Below are 14,609 nucleotides of genomic sequence, written 5' to 3' on the forward strand. Positions count from 1 at the left end.
CCCTTACACCTGTGCAGAGCCCTATTGAAATCCGAGGTCCACCGACATGGAGTATATTGCAGGATCAAGGCCTAATATGCCACTGATTCCAAAGAAGCTTCCTGTTGGACAACGGCAACAAAGCAGCCATGGTAGTTAAACACATTCAGCTATATTATGGGAATACAGGTCATGGTTCCATAGTCGAGTTTAGTTTTGCACTTAAAGCAATCAATTTGTTGTGTACTAAGGATACTATAGTACTTATTTGAGTACAGAATGAATTTTCTGATAATTTACGAGTAAATAGGTTAATTAGTTTGACTTAAAATAAATTAAAATGAGGATCCTTTAAGAAATTTAGCACTCTGTGTTAGACCATGTTCACCCCTCCCCCTTCCTCCCCGAATGACCTTAATTATGGAATAAGGCAGCTTTCTCATATAGTGAAAACTCACTGCAATCTAGTGAACTGACTTATTTAGGATTAATGTTTGGGGGGGGGGGTTATTCTGCATAAGTGAGAGTTTCTTCTTCAGCAGAGTCTGATAAATAATGTTCTGATATACAGAATTCGAAGAATTACCCTCTTTCTAAATGACTGTAATCTCCCATTGTTTTCAAAGGGAGTGAAGCTAAATGTGTCCTTATCAAATATGCTTTCTTTCAAAATAACCACTGCCTGCCATAGGGCCCAGATCCTATAATGGACAGTATGTAGACAGACTGCTAGGCCTGTGTGGAACTCCATTGACTTCAGTGGAGTTATCTGTGTACACCGGGGTCCCCTTATATATTGCAAATGCTGTACTAGGGCCGTAGTTGGGCCACCACATAGGGGATCATCATCTGCTCTGAGAGCAGATTTGCTTCACACCCATGTTCCCAAGAGTGACAGCATAAAGAGGAGAAAAAATGCTAGTGTCTGAAAATCAGTTAAATCTGGAATGAAAACACTATTATGCAGCAGTGATAATTGTATGGCATTACTAAAGGGCAGAGTTAAGGTCATCTGGGCTTTTGAACTGAATCTTAACCTTTGAATTTCCTGGGTCTGTAACAATTGTTTTGGGATAATTACAAAATTACTGTAACATTTTTATACTTCACTTAATAATATGTACTCAACCTTGACTCCAGTTTGACAAAACTGTACAAAGTGTGTGTGTATAGATCTCATACACACACAGAGGTCAAATATTCATGGTGATTCTTTTTGATCTGTTGGCACAGAGCTGGTGAAAAATAGAAAAAAAATTCACTGACACACTGGCAAATTCAAAAACATTTTTATGCTTTTGTTTTTTAGAGTTTTGATTTTTAATTTTCTGATTTTTTTTCCAACAAAATTCAACTGTTTTGAAATGTGGAAATTTTCAGAAAGGAAAATTTTAAAAATATATTTTATTTTGACCAAGTCCAACCCCAGTGGGTGAGATGGCCAATTAAAATTGGCATAACAAAGAAATTGCAAAACCAAAACTTAAAAAAAAAAATTGCTGAATGACCTAGCAGGCAACATTAAAAAACAGCACAATATTTTGAAATCTACCCCATAGCTCTCATGCAGAATTCTACAGGGTTCTGTTTTACCACCTCAGTTGTTCAATGTGTTTGTGGTGGGAGATGGTGAGACCATTTAGTACTATCAATATGCAGATGATACTTAGGTTTGTGTTTCCTTTTTAATGGATCGGATATGCAGTTTCTTTGTTCTCCCAGTGCCTGACTGAGATAGCAATTTGAATCAAAGTGAGTTGGATCTCAGTCCAGAAACTGTTGGGATGGGGGTAGAATGAACCTTCAGAAAAGACATCCTCTGTTGGGTGTGTGTTTTCAGGGAGGGCCACAACCTGGAGGTCTGCTTGCCCCATCAGCTGGTCCAGAATTCATAGATAACAGTAGCAAAGAATGGTTTTTTTAAATCTTCATCTGGTTTGTCATATACAACAATGTCACTGTTGGATATTTGTCAGTTTTCCAAGCAGTTGTATTACTGCAATGTGCTCTGTATGGAGGTACACTTAAAGACCTCTCAGAACCTTCAGCTAATGCAGAATGTGACTGCTCACATATTTTTGTTACAGTTATTTTATTGTGCAGAGCACTACATGGGTGCATCAGATATAGCACTGTCCACCAGTATGTTCTGGGTGCAATTCCAGTTGTTGCTTGTAATCTGTAAAGCCCCACATGGCTGTATCCAGAGGCTTTACAATAGAAAAGTAGTAGAAACCCACACCTATTTAGCTAACAAACATTGTGATTATAGTATTCCATAATCCCATAAATAGTATAGAAACGCTAAATTTAGTGGTAATGCCATACTAAACATGGGCAAAATTGATTTTTAATTGCATATAACTCAATTATTTTAAATTTTCTTTTCCAGTGAGGAGTAGCCACCTGGAAAGTTTCAACTTCAGCTTGATAATTCAGTCCTTTTTGAGTTATGCATGTACAAAGGCTGTGATTCAAAGCCTTTGGAAAATGATGGAAAGATTGCCATTGACTTCAATAAACCTTGGATCAGGCTCAAATTAGTGCTTTTAAATCTACATACAGCTTGGAATGGGCAATTGGAATTTGCTCACAGTTTCAAAAACAGAACCAAAAAACAAAACAAATCTTTACCAGTGCAAGCTATAGCAATGAAAACATTTTACTAAAACAACATTTTTCTGATAGAAATTCTCACAGAAGAAAACAAGGTAAAACATCCCTTGCTATCTAGGGTTTTATAATGCATTTATGCAGCCCTAATGAGATCTCAGCAATGGCTGTTTCAACAGTGAGCAGGTTATTTAGCATAGCATAATAGTAAAACAATCAACACCATCCAAGATGCTGGAGTGCTGTACACTCTTCCATTCTCCCCTCTTATTCACCATGGAAATAATATTTGGTACAGTTAGTGAAGAAATTTCTGAAGTATTCTGTTAAACACGCCAATCACAAGACAAGCTCAGGAACTTTGAGTCTCAATGCAACACACTAGCTGCTGCTTACTGTCTTTTAAGATTGAACATTATTTCATGTTTATGCTGAACTCTGCTTCCTATAGATGCCAGTTATAAGACTGAACTTGGAGCCAGGCAAGAACTGTACTTACAACTAGTTTTTGTTGTTGATGGACTTACTGTGTACATTGAATGTTAGAGTTATTTTCTTTTATTCCGTGTGGATAATTTGGCTCTTACTATTGAATGAATCCCTAGAGGTTTGAAATAAATTAAACTTTAAGATGAATTGTTTGGCTTTCAAGCCTAGGAGTGTATTGAGATTAGGATGAGTGTTTTACCCACCTCCTGACCATCTCTCAGACTGGCATGCAGCAATTCTCAGAATTAATATGCTTGGATATTTTCTAAGAGAGATCAAAGCCAGGGGCCTAATCCCATGCCTGTTCACTTGATGATTGGGTCCTAATGCTATGACATTTCTAGAGGTACAATCTGAGTAATAAAACAACAAAGTGACCTGACCAAAGTCACATAATTAACAGATTTCAAAAATTATCCATATCCGGGTGGTTCAGACAGTCTGTTCACAGGAAGTTTAACAAATCATCACAGTACAATAAGGCAGCATTAGGCAATCTGATCCAAATTCAGGGGTGTTGTGAGTGATTTAAAATGAACTCTTTTTGTTCAAAATAATTTCAAGGGTGGTTGAGCATTTATAAACTTTACATTTTAATGGGGATATTATCTTATGCTTATCCTTTTAAATTTAGGTGTATTTAATGAGCTTGCAGAATGGACATATGGCTAAAAAACCCAGTGATGGTCTGCTAGCCAATACGTATGTTTTAGGTCTAGTGAATCTTTTGGTATCACATCACGTTACAGAAGATCCTTCATGGTGTAAAGAGAAAAAGGTATATAGATTAAAGATTATTTATGTGACAGCTGATAGTGGTAAGAGCATAGTTTATTACAATGAAACTCCAGTATGTGTAATAGCAGATGTATAGCCTAACCCGTGGGCAATAAAAACATGACAAATTTCACTAGTAGTTCGCTGGTCCAGTGAGGTAGTTCGAGGATATTATGGGTATCATGTTTGGATGGGTGTCTCAGCCCAGTCCATTTCTAACTGTAATCTATGATCACTTAAAACAGCTGTGATGTATGCTGAATAACAAGAATGGGAAGCTAAGTAATATGTATTTGGCAATGGAGCAGTTAACTGTCTCATGCCATTTCTCTGGAGTGGAGTCTATTTTATGTTAAGGGATATGGTCAGCAATACATTTTGGTCATTTGAAAAATGGCACACATAGCAAGTGAAGGGTGCGGGGGTGGGGAGAAAGGACAAAGAACTTCCTTTGTGTTCATACAGCGGGGAAAACTCCTTGCTGTCCTTCTCATCTGATAAGAGCAAGTACTGTGCTTTTTATGTACGTCACTTCTTTTTCTTGTGGCTTAGGAACATGCTGAGTCAAATAATTGCACTCTCTCTAGAATTACATCACCAGTCAGGGACAGGGGGAACTGCCAGACAATGGAATTCTGAAAAACCTCAGATCCATGGCTGATGAGAGTTGTCTTCTTCTTTCCTCTTGATGACTGTCACTTACTATCCACATTTTAAATGAGTTAGACCCAGAAGGCCCAGTTCCCCCACCCACATTTTCCTTTACATTATAACTGAAAAGCCTTTTCCTATAGCTTAGTCATTGTTGGGTTAGATACGGTTCAACCAGTTACAACTGCAAATGTACAGAGTTGCTTTCAAAGAATTCTGTGGCGTTTCATCTATACCACCAGGGGTTGGGGAAGAAGTGAGGAAAGGGTACTGTGTTTTAAAGTGGGAGCCTGAGGCAAAAGAACTACTGTGTAACAAAGAGACCAAGAAAACAATGACTTTAAAATATTGAACAGTTGCAAAAATTCAGTCTACTATTTTCTTACTGCCACTTTATCTTTTGTTTTTGTCACTGTGAGTATTGGTGGGTTTTTTTTTCTTTTTGTTTTTGTGTTTAACTCTGAGTCACTCAAAGTTACTTTGAAAAGAAAGCCCGAAAGAAAATGTAAAAATAAGGAAAACCAAGTTCCTAATTTGTAATGAGATTAAATATAAAATGTAGAATAAATGTAAGTGGGAAATGTGATGATATAAGTATTGAGAAATTAACATTGTACATACAGCAATGCAAAACTATACAGACTAAAGGAATAATAGTCTTGTGTTTTGGCATTGGATTGGGATGTAGGCAATCAGGGTTCAATTCTCCATTTTGCCACAGGCTTCCTATGTAAGCTTGAACAAGTTGTGATCATTCTCTGCCTCAGTTCCACCAATCTGTAAAACAGATTACTTTATATCCCTGCCTCGTAGGGCTGTGTGTGGGAAAAATTCATTGTCTGCAGGAGATGCTAAGGTACTACAATGCTGGAGGACATATAAGAACCTAGATAAATTCCAACTGTAGCTGTTTTGAAAACAGACACACTAAGGTCTCTATTCAGGACAAATTAGGTTCTCAAGAATTAAGTTTCACAGTGTCCCTAGAAATGCATGTATATGCCAAAGCATATAGTTTTTAATTTCCTAGAGGCAACAATTATGGCAACTGGAAAAATATTCTGGTCTTTATCGAGCCTTTTATTAACAATGTGGTGCCAGGAGTCTGTGATTCAACTGAATGTAAATGGAGTCTGAAAAAAATAACAGGTTCTTTCCTACCTCTCTGCATTATGTGAGACAGGAACATCTACCATGCTCCTAAGGTCTGCCTGTTTTCCTCATGAGGAGAGAGCAGCAGGGGCAGCAGGAGCCATAACACAGGACTGCAGGTGTTCCCATGGCATCACCAGCTGTCTATTCTGTAGTCTTGTTTTTTTCTATAGGGAAGAAGGTTTTACTATTTGGACCAGGGAGAAGAAATATTATTGAGGTAGGGATAACTAGGGAACTTCTGGTTGAAACAGCACAAAGTGGGACTGTTAGTGGGAAGTGTGGGGGCCTGAAAAAACAGGAGAAAACTAATCTAAAAACACTTTTTTTCCAGTGGACCCATGCCAGGTGTGCACGTCAGGACCTCCACCTTCTCACTCCTTTCCCCTCACTGTTTGTTGCTGTCTTGTGTCACATATAATTACTGTATATTTTCACACACACACAGGCTTGGTCTACACTTCAGAGTTAGGTTGACATCAGGCTGCTTATGTTGACCCAACTATGTCAGTGACTACGCTACAGCCTTGCTCCCACTGATGTAAGTGCCCTACTACACTGACGTAATAACTCCACCTCCACGAGAGGCATAGGGCTTATGTCAGTGCAGAGTAATGCAGTATCTGCATAGATGCTACATTTCTTATGTCGGATGTTGGCTGTCTTGTCGATTTCACAGCTCCACGGGGGGGGAATTTTTTCAGTTTTTATGGTTTGAATTGTTTCCTTCTCCTTTCCCTTGTTTTCTTTCTTCCCCCTCCTCATTCCCCATGCTATTTGCCCCACTGAAAGAAGGAAGGAAGTGTTGGGGGAGGGGAAATCAGGGTTTTTTCCAGTTGAATTCTCACTCTTACTTTTTTCCCCTACTTTTCCCATTGAAAAATCAAAATGTTTCCCACTAAAAATTTAGTTTTAGCCAAATCCCCCATCTCCTCCCTTCCCCTTTTTTTATTTTAGGTGTGGGAGTGCTCTACCTAGGAGCTCCTGCCCACACTTCACATGTAAAACTCATCAGTTAACTGTCAAACTAGGATTGCGAATTAAGACTCAACACTGTGCCCTAATATTCAGGCTTAAGTTTAAATAAGAATGAACCAGCAGCGCATGTTGTGTTGGAAATTGTTTGGTGTGTGTGGTCACTTACATGGAAGTGGTTTGACAGCCGATGGAATGTTGAGTCCAAAGATTCTTTAGAATTTTCAGAAATGCCCCGGTTGCAAAGGGGTGCTGGTGCACCCCTTTGCACCAGCACTCCTTTGCATGTTGAGGTGTGATTTAGCCATGCTGTGCCTCTCACTGTAGCATTCGAATGCTGACAATGGCTTGGATGGAGGCAAGTGTCATAATTACTACCACCCCATTTCATGCTTGCTGTGTACTCTTTATTTGCCAGTCCCCCCAGTTTGTACAGCTTGAGCACTTTGTGTGTACTACAATGGGAAACAACTGTAATGTGGGAGCTTCATGTCCACAGCCATCATGGTGTATGGAAGCCTATTGTTCCTCTTCTGAATAAAGTCTATTATCTCTTTACTTCAGTCCACATACGCTCTTCCTCTTCAGCTCCTTCATTTACAGTCACCATTTCAGCATCTTCATCAGTTTCAGGATCTGACAAGAAATCTCTCTGCAATCATTGGTAGTATCCTTGGTGTAGATCTGCATTCCAGCTGCCCACTTCCTAATCTCTGTTTAATCACAGGTATGGTTTTAATAAAGTAAAGCCAGTGGGCCATATTTATTGATATAGCCTGCTTTCCACCACACTGCTGATGCAAAAATTTATAGAAGTTTTACTAGTGAATTAAGCAAGGTTTATGGCTGTGTTGCCTCACCAGATTGGCACAAAGAACCCAGAGTGTACTGGTGAATCTGGTCCAACATCTGGGCAGTCAGTCTCCAAGGTTTGCAAGTGGAACTGCCTGTCTGCAGGGTTCCCAATGCTGAGGAAGCTATGCATGCCCTGGTCTTGTCTCTTCTCCATCTGAAAAACCAACTGAAAAATGACCTCAGCTGCCCCTCTTCATCCAGAAAAGACTTGACCAATCCAGGATCAAGGCAAAATACAATGCAACTTCCACCATGAGATTTACCCAAATGCATCAGGCTCAGGTGGGAAAAACTCTCCAAGCGGCAGCCTAGAAAAAATTCTGCACTGTGTGGAAGCTAATACTGAAACACTACTCGTGCATGGAAGCAGTTCAAACTTGAAGCAAGGCTTTTCTTTAATACAGTAAGTCAGACAATTCACACAGCTAAGTTGCAGGTCCTGAAGTTGAAAAAGATTTAGATTTGTACCCACTCAACTTTCACAGTCAGTTTTCATTGCAACATAGACAATTAAGGCATGGTCTCGAAAGCCTACTAAAGTCATACTCCTACTGGTTTCAGTCAGCTTTAAGGCTGGCCCTTTGTGGGCATAAAAAAGTTCTAACAAACCACATGAACACAGGCTGAACTTGTACCAAGACTGATTGTGGGAACTTTTGCATTGAGTTAAACATTCTCTCTCTTACCATATTTGAAAATAAATATCTTACACTTGCACTGATGAACATCATTTAAGTTTACCTAATAATCTGTTGTTCTCCATTGCAGTTAGGCTTTAGATACAATGCCACTAAACTTTAATGCCAAAAATAGGCAATGTAAAAATAATAGTAATATGACCTCAGACCTTGGAAAAATCATGGAGCAGGTCCTCAAGGAGTCCATTTTGAAGCACTTAGAGGAGAGGAAGGTGATCAGGAACAGTGAATGTGGATTGACCAAGGGCAAGTCATGCCCGACCAACCTGAATGCCTTCTATGGTAAGATAACTGGCTCTGTGAATATGTGGAAAGCGGTGGACCTGATATAACTTGACTTTAGCAAAGCTTTTGTTACAGTCTCCCTTAGTATTCTTGCCAGCAGGTTAAAAAAGTATGGATTGGATTAATGGACTATAAGGCGGATAGAAAGCTGGCTAGATCGTTGGGCTCAGTGGGTAGTGATCAATGGCTCGATGTCTAGTTGGAAGCCGTTATCAAGTGGAGTGCCCCAGGAGTCAGTCCTGGGGCCGGTTTTATTCAACATCTTCATTAACTGGATGATGGGATGGATGCACCCTAAGCAAGTTCGCAGGTGATGCTAAGCTGGTGAGGGGGAGAGGTGGATACACTGGAGGATAGGGATAGGGTCCAGAGTGACCTAGACAAATTAGAGGATTGGATGAAAAGAAATCTGATGAGGTTTAACAAAGACAAGTCCAGAGTCCTGCTCTTAGGATGGAAGAATCCCATGCACTGCTACAGGCTTGGGACTGACTGGCTAAGCAGCAGTACTGCAGAAAAGGACCTGGGTATTTCAGTGGATGAGAAGTTGGATACGAGTCAACAGTGTGTCCTTGTTGCAAAGAACTCTAATGGCATATTGGGCTGCATTAGTAGGAGCATTGCCAGCAGATCGAAGGAAGTGATTATTCATCTCTATTCGGCACTGGTGAGGCCACATCTGGAGTACTGCGTCCAGTTTTGGGCCCCCCACTACAGAAAGGATGTGGACAAATTTGAGAGAGTCCAGCGAAGAGCAACAAATATTATTGGGGTCTGGGACACATGATTTACAAGGAGAGGCTGAGGGAACTGGGCTTATTTAGTCTGCAGAAGAGAAGAGTGAGAGGGGATTTTATAGCAGTCTTCAACTACCTGAAGCAGAGTTCCAAAGAGGATGGAGCTAGTCTGTTCTCAGTGATGGCAGATGACAGAACAAGAAGCAATGGCTTCAAGTTGCCATGAGGAAGGTCTAGGTTGGATATTAGGAAAAACTATTTCACCAGGAGGGTGGTGAAGCACTGGAATAGGTTACCTAAGGAGGTGGTGGAATCTCCATCCTTAGAGATTTTTAAGGCCCAGCTTGACAAAGCCCTGGCTGGGATGATTTAGTTGGGGTTGGTCCTGCTTTGAGCAGGGGGTTGGACTAGATGACCTTCTGAGGTCTCTTCCAACCCTAATCTTCTATGTTTCTATGCCATATGTAAAAAAGAGCTCCCTCTGCAAGTAAAAACATGGTTTTATAGCACGGTCTACATAATTCTGAACTTGCCTAGATCACAATCCTTTCAATTTATTTTGTGTTATTTTTGGTAAGAGCAGACCTTGTGAAGATGTCATATGAACATAAAGACACATGGACACTTCCCCATTTTGTGATGAATATTTTGTTTGTGTCCAGCTTGATTATCCTAGTATTATCTGTTTAGCAGAGGTGTGCAGTATGACTTTATATTTTGTTTATATTTGGTTTCTTGTCAATAAGAAAGAACACAGCTGCAGCAATTAGTAGTAATAGTAGCTTACATTTATAAAATATCTTTTATCCCAAGAGTTCAGAGTATGCTACAATTTTTGGGCCCAATATGCACATGCATAACTATTCACAAGATTAGTTCCACTGAAGTTAATGGGCCTATTCCCACGTGCATTTGCAGGACTGAGCATTGGTAGATAAGCTACATACCATGGGCATCTTCAAAATTCTTGCTACTTTTCTTTCATTTCGCTGTCCTCCACCTCTGTATGCATCCACACCTTCTCTCCTAGCTGTTCACTTTGTCTCCTTTTCAACCACTTGGTTTTGCACCTAATTTTATGCCACTCTTTAGGGTTTGTCTACACTTGAAAGTGAATTCAGATTAAAGGGGGGTATTAATTTAAAGCACAATGCTATTTCTGAACAACTCCATGTGTGGATGCTATTATTCCAGAACAAGAATGCCTTATTCTCGTTTAGCCCACTTCTAAAGTGAATTAAACTAAACTGATTTAAGGCCACTTTAATTCTCAGTACAGTTTAACTACTAACTCACTTTAAAAGTGAATTCAGATTAATTTTGCTGAGTGTCCCTTTATAGACAAGTCCTAAGTCTTGGAACAGCCTCATGCTTCCTGGATTACATGTAGTTTTCACCTTTCCCTCTACACATCTGTTAAAATTTGCTTATTTCATGAAGCAGTCTCATATTGATCCCTTCATCAATAATATCTTTGAACTTTCTCATTCTTGAACTGTGTTCCCATACGATATATTTGTCAGGTTATAACCTTTATAGTGCAAGAACCAAGTTTTACTGTGTGTTCCGTAAAATATCAAATACTTAGTACTTTAGTAATAACTTTTACCACCATTAAAGTGCAGCCACCTCTGAAGTGTAATATAACATTTTAGGATAGGAAGTGAAGAATACTATAACACTTCTATGGGAAACTTTATGGAAATAGAATATAATTCTGGAAACTGGAATTTGGTCAGTCCCCAAATAATGGGATTGGGACTGATGGGGAGATAATTGATAGAGGAGCCGCTCCTTCCTCCATACTTAAAGGATTACTTGCTCATAGACTATTGTACTTTGGGTATTTTCATTGTTTTGGAGATCTTCAGCCCTTCTCATGAAGTAGACCTGTCATCATTCAAGCTACCCTGAACGACATACTATCTTCTTGCTACCTAAGAGTTCTCTTAGAATAACACACACATACTGAAAACTCCATTCAAAGTCAGTATGATGTATGTTGTAAAGAGTAATGACCATATACTGGAATACAACTCAGTGTGGTGTAAAGTAAGAACACAACAAGAAATCTGGTTTAAATACAGCTGGTAGAAGAAATGTTCTTTTCTTATTGGACTAAGGCATATATGGTGAAGAGAGTGGGTCAGAATTACAAGAGGGTCGCCTTTGTTTTATTCACTGACAAAAAGAAATGAAAGAAACTACATTTACAAGAAAATGACTTCTATGTTAAAAACCTGAAGCCAAGAAATAAATACCATGAAATTTTAGATTCAAGAGTGACAGGCAATCCTTATATAGGGCCTGATCCAGTGTTCATTAACGTCTGGAAATCTTTCCATTGACTTTAATGGGTTTTGGCCAAAGATCATAGTCCATACTGCTTTTTTACAAATACATTATAGATTATTTAAAATTAAAACTATTTTTAAAAATCTAATTTACTTTTTGACTATTATGCTTTTTGCATGATTAATGAACTTCACTTTTAGTCCTAGTTGGAATCACTTTCTTGTTCACATGCATTAGCACAGTGATGCTGTCTTTAGATTGTAAACACTGGAGGTTAAATTAAAAAAAACCTTTATGTTGGAATTTTAAGAACCATGGCAACATTTCTATTTGTCTTGGGTTTTATAAAATCTCTGGCTTAATTGTCTTCTCATGCTGATGTAAATCAGGAGTGACTTAGTGCTAATGATATTTAACAGCAAATGAGAGCAGAATCAGGCCCCTAACTTTTTACTAAACTTAAATTTGGGGCCAAATTTGACCTGATACAATTTCAAGGAAGAAGGTACAGAAATGCCATAACTCAGAGGCCTATCTCCCCATTATACTTGAAATTTTACTGGGATAACTTTGTTGGTTACAGGTGTGATTATTATTTTTTTAACCAATGTAGTTATACTAGCAAAAGCCTTAGTGTGGACACAGTTATACCAGTAAAAAGATGCCTTATGCCAGTAGAGTTATTCCATGTCCCATATAGGAGTGGCTGTTTAGGTATAATGCACCTTTATACTGAATAACTTCACTCACACTATGAGGGTTGTACCGCGTGCCTATACTGATATAGTTAAAGTGGCACAAATTTTATGTGTATTCAAGCCCTGTGTCTTTGGTTTGGGCAGTTAAGGTAACATCCTGAAGGCGGTTAAAGGACATCCAAATGTACCCTCCTTTATATGACAAATCCTGTGTGGCATCCCTGGAAAATGGCTTCTTTTATCTTCTGCACTGATCCTTTTAAGATGTGTGCACATATATATTTAAAAAAAATTAAAAAGCTATACAGGGTAGTTGCTTTGCATAATGATGTTTTCTTTTTTTCACAGATCAGCATTTTAAGCGAACCTTGGAAAAACGATTGTGTGATCAGACACCGCACGGCAAGCAAGAACACCCATTTGGTAATGGTAGTTGTGGACAAAAAGCTGAATGCTGTGGTTTCAGTGACTTATCATTGAGACCTTGTGGTTTCTGTGTAGGAGGGCTGTACAAGCTGGACACGTTTGACATCCTTATTTCTGAGCTGTGAAATCTGTACATCTAACTTATGAAAATTACTTCTGCTTTTATTTTATTCTTTTATTTAATGAAGTCAACGCCATATTTTCCTTGCATTCAGTGGAAACAAAAACAATGGAAATGTTTTAGGGTATGCTATGAACCTGCTTTAACCTCCAAAAAGAAAAGGATGTATATGTTCATTTCTGTTATTAACAGTCAAGATGCTTTACTTATAGAAGTAAGCTTAAATAAAATACTGTAACTAGTTGATTGGAGAGAAGGGAGCATTTCTCTGATGTGGAGCTAGAGGATTAATTACTATGCCATGTCAGTATCATGTTTTTAATCCTTGATTTTCTACTGTATGTATAATAGTAACATAGAACCATGTAAATATCTGTAGTTCTTTTAGAGGACTAAATCTGATTCTTCATACCAAAAATGGATTACTTGGGAATAGGGAGGTCTGAACAGTCTTCCCATGCTGTGGAGCCATAGAGAAGTCACTCCTGCACCATTGTTCTGCTAGTAATAGAACCACTGGCGTCAGCCTGTCTCTTCCCCCAGGCCACTCCTCCTCTAGCTGCTATGTAGATACATACCAGGAGCCCCCCAGAGAGCTGAGATTTGTAGAATGCAGAGCATTTGGGCCTGTGTGGGTTCAGCAAATCCTGTCTCCCCTCATTGTCCTACATAGCAGAATCCCACCAATTGCACCACAACTGGGACCTTCTGCAGGGGCAAGATCAATGCCCATGCAGCCAATACATCATACTCCAAAACGAAGCAGTAGAAGTGAGTAAAATCCTATGCATATGAAAGAGACCGCTCAAAGATTCCGAACTGACCCACAATCTTTCTTGGGTATGTCTACACTACAAATGCTACAGCAACACACTACAGCTATGCTGCTACACTGTAGACACTAGAGTGAGGGAAGTGATTTTTCCTGTTCTTTAGTAAATCCACCTGCCTTTTGAGAAGGCTGATGGAAGAATTCTTCTGTTGATGTAGCTGCATCAACTGTGGGGGTTAGGTTGACCTAACTACATTGCACGGGCTGTGAAATTTTTCACAGCCCAGAGTGACATAGCTAGGTCGACCTAAGTTTTAGGTGTAGACCAGACCCTGGCAAAATAGAAGAGGAACTAGTACTTCTGTGCAAAACATCCACTCACCCCATCTGTGGCAGAAAAATCCATCTGAAAGCAGTAAAGACAATAGAACCCTCTTGCATGCATTTTGCGTGACTCTGATTTTTCTATCAAACAATGATCTCTGTTTCAGACATGTTCCTTTTAAAGTAAAAAAATGTGTTTGCTAAGTGCCAGGCTTGCAAAATCTCTCTTGGATCTGAAAATCAAGGGGATGATACTGCTTAATCAACACAACCTGAATAAAGAGTCTCACATAATAGTGGTAAGCAGTTGAGGTATATGGTTGGAAAATAGTAAACTTGCTGTATTAAAATATCCATGTGTCAGGGACATTTTTCTTGTGCTACAAACCAAGTACTTGTAATAAACATATCTAAGTGAGAAACTACATTTCCTATGGAGACACTGAGTTTGTCAATGGTCCAACTTGTGGAAAAATCATCTGAGACACTAAGGGATATACAGAGACGACCAGCCAATCCAAGTCTTACTGAAGTCAGTGAGGTCCTTGGGAAGTTAAGGCTTTAAATGTAATCACTATGTACAAATGCCTATGGGCAATGCAGGAGACAAAGTGAAAATCCAAACTTTTCAATATGCTGAACTACTCTGCAAACAGGTTCAGTGTCAAGATTCTCTCTATCTAGTCCAAATGCTCATCATTTCACATCTTGAGTACTACACCAGTACCAGTCTCCAGCCTGGACAAATGCACTCTTGCCCCG

At 39.2% G+C, this 14,609-nt stretch overlaps 1 long non-coding RNA gene across 1 annotated transcript in view; it reads left to right on the top strand.

Moving 5' to 3' along the window:
- LOC127047882 (uncharacterized) overlaps positions 1-12,565 on the top strand; it is a 128,517-nt gene extending 115,952 nt beyond the window's left edge. The window contains exon 3 of the long non-coding RNA XR_007773510.1: positions 12,553-12,565. This is a non-coding gene — a long non-coding RNA (uncharacterized LOC127047882). The remainder of the gene's footprint in view (positions 1-12,552) is intronic.
- The last annotated feature ends 2,044 nt before the right edge of the window (positions 12,566-14,609 follow it).

The sequence above is a fragment of the Gopherus flavomarginatus genome, chromosome 3 (assembly GCF_025201925.1).
Source record: "Gopherus flavomarginatus isolate rGopFla2 chromosome 3, rGopFla2.mat.asm, whole genome shotgun sequence".
NCBI lineage: Eukaryota > Metazoa > Chordata > Testudines > Testudinidae > Gopherus > Gopherus flavomarginatus.